This window comes from Colobus angolensis, unplaced genomic scaffold, assembly GCF_000951035.1.
Source record: "Colobus angolensis palliatus isolate OR3802 unplaced genomic scaffold, Cang.pa_1.0 Scaffold43, whole genome shotgun sequence".
Classification (NCBI taxonomy): Eukaryota; Metazoa; Chordata; class Mammalia; order Primates; family Cercopithecidae; genus Colobus; species Colobus angolensis.
The window spans coordinates 66,663-69,402 of record NW_012117710.1 but is presented as its reverse complement, the minus strand read 5'-3'; the positions used below and the strand labels follow the sequence as shown (position 1 = coordinate 69,402).

At 60.9% G+C, this 2,740-nt stretch overlaps 1 pseudogene; it reads right to left on the bottom strand.

Moving 5' to 3' along the window:
- LOC105522462 overlaps positions 1-2,740 on the bottom strand; it is an 80,367-nt pseudogene that overhangs the window by 58,361 nt on the left and 19,266 nt on the right.

Genomic DNA, 2,740 nt, shown 5'->3' with positions numbered 1-2,740 from the left:
AACCCTGCTTTCATGCCTCCATTTCCCAGAAAATGAGCCATGGGAGCCACCAGGAGAGGCAGGAGACCATCCTCCCCGCACAAAACCCACTCCCTCGGATGCTGTCCTCAGCGAAGGTGACTGGGGCCAACCAGGGGGCCCACCCGCAGAGTGGCAGAGGAGGCAGGTTGACCCTGCAGACGTTGAGCTCTGTGGCGAAGGTCCTGGCCTCCTGGTAGAAGAAGAGCGACTTCTCGCGGTCCAGGAGGAAGTTGTGGTAGATGGTGGCCGGCTGCGTGTAGATTTTCAGCTGTGCCTTCTTGTTGCCCAGGTCCACGGCGGCTGCCAGTGCCAGCTGGTAGTACCCGGCTGCATCAAACGGGTCCTGAAGGGGACAAGCCATGCTCAGCAAAAGGGGGACTCGGAGCCTGTCTTCCCAGAGGCCGTTCCTGTCTCCAGGTCATTCCACATGTCCAGCCAATACTGGCTCACCCCATGAGTCCCGAAGCCTGTGACACTGCTGCGGTCTCAGCTACAGGAGGTGGGGATGACCCTGACACCCCGGAAGCCTTCCTGACTGTCCCTACACCCCACTCACCCGAAGCCTCCTGCCCCAGTCCCACCTTCTCTGCAGGCAGTGGCTGCTTTCCCCATGGGCTGAGGTCAGGGCAGATCCTGCCTGCTCTGAGAGTTCCATGCAGGACCCGTGGCTCCAAGCCACAGCAGGGGCACAGTGTTGAGTGACCCAGGCTCCCCTCTGGCCCCTGTCCATGCTGACCATTTCTAGGCCCTCCACGGGCCAGGCCAGGTACAAAACCATCTCTCAGGTGTCCTCTCTGGCAACGTTCCCTGAAATATTGACGGAGTGTGACTCCCCAGACATCCACTCCCATTTTCAATGCATCTTTGGCTCAAACTCACCATCCCTGGGTTGGGATGCTGCCTCCCAGGCCTCCTCCTTGACCCTCCCACCCCCTAACTGGCTTCTCCCCAGGCACCTCCTCCACATAAGGGTGACCCAAGGGACTTCTAAGACCCAGGCCTGGCCTGTCCCTCTTTACCATCTCAAGATGGCTCCCAGGGCCAAGGACAAAGTCCAAGATGCAGCAGGCCATTCCCGCACTGTCCTGCCCCACACACGGAGCAGGGGCGTGAGAAGACCCCGAGTCACCGCCGCTGCTCATCCAATGCCCCCTGGCCCAGCCGAACAGAACACTGGACTCTGTGCTGGGTGCATGGCTGAGCCTAACGTCCTTGCTCGCAGTCGGAGGGACCTGGGAGTGAACACTGACCACACAGGGTGGCCCCAGCTGTGGCAGATGGAAGCCCAGGAGCCTGTGGGGGGCCCAGGAGGCCCCGGACTCAGCCGAGGGTGGGAGGCAAGGGCTTCCTGGAGGTGTGGGGGCTTCCCAACTAAACGGGAAGGAGCCAGCCAATGCATATCTCTGCGTGTGCCTGTGAATGTGCGTGTTTGTGTGCCTGTGTATGCATGTCTCTGTGTGCCTGCGTGCACGCCTGTGTGTGCGTGTGCATTTGTGCAGCAGCTAGTGAGTGGCAGGCTGAGCCAGGACACACCTAATCCACCCTATTCCAGGGCTGGCTCTCACGTGTAGACTAAAGGGGACCGCATTTTAGAGGCAATTGGAAAAGATGCCCATTTATCCCTGCTGCTTTGCCAGCCTTCCAGGCCCCATCCAGACCGGCTTTTTCTCCCACTGCTCTGGGCCCTGGGTCCAGAGCCTCCTATACAAGGAGGAGGGTGTGGCCTTCGAAAGACAGCCGCCCTTTGGGAATTCCGAGGGGGCCTCCCTGTGGGAAGCTGGCCTGCATGGACAGCATAGTCACGATGAGACCCGGAGGGCTGTGCATGGGAAGGAGGTGAAGGAGGCCTCTGCCCCCCGAGCCCAACCGTGGACTTTGGCCTCTCAGGTACTACTTGGCCCTTTCCTTCCTCCTGGACAGGCAGAGTGGGTGGCAGGCTTGACCAAGAGAGATAAAGGCCCACTTCTGGGAGGCCCGTCCCCTGGGTCCCAGGCGAGCCCCTGAGGGGTGAGCAGCGTCCCTCTGGGCCTGACACCTGGCACCTGTCTAGCTGGGACTTGGGAGGCCACAGGGACCGCTTCTGACCACCAGGTGTCGCCAGCACTGGGCAGGGGCCTCCCAGGGAGCCCCAGGCCTGTGATGAGGGATACGGGGCGGGGTCTTAGGGCTGCCCCAGCTCCTCATGTTGTTCTCAGGCCCCCAAGATCTCGGACCCTGGACTGGAGTGCCCTGGCCCCTCAGCCCATAGGAAGTACTGACGCGGTGCCTGCTGGGCAGAGGGGTGGAGACACCCCAGGTCTGAGTCTGCCAGTCCCAGCTCTCCACCCCTGCAGAGCTGGGGGCAGAGGGAGCACAGCACCTCCTCTCGAGACAGACCTGACCCAGCAAGGTCTCAGCCTGGCTGGGGCCCCGCCCCACTGCACCTGCCATGAGCTGGGGTTTCCCTATCTGTTAATCCAATGGTAAGACACCGGTCCCACCCCACCCTTCCTGGGTGATGTGAAAATTCAAGGCGTATCGGGACTCCAGGAAGGAGTTGCTCAGTGCAGGCTGGCACCCTGGGCAGGCTTCCTAGAGGAGGCGCCAGGATTTGGGTTGGATCTTGCAACATGGATTCAACGTGAGGATGATGCCGTCCTCCGAAATATCCTTCTCCCGACCCTGCTTCCTTTGTTAAATGCAACTTGACAGTCAAGATTCAGCTTTGGTGTCACCTCCT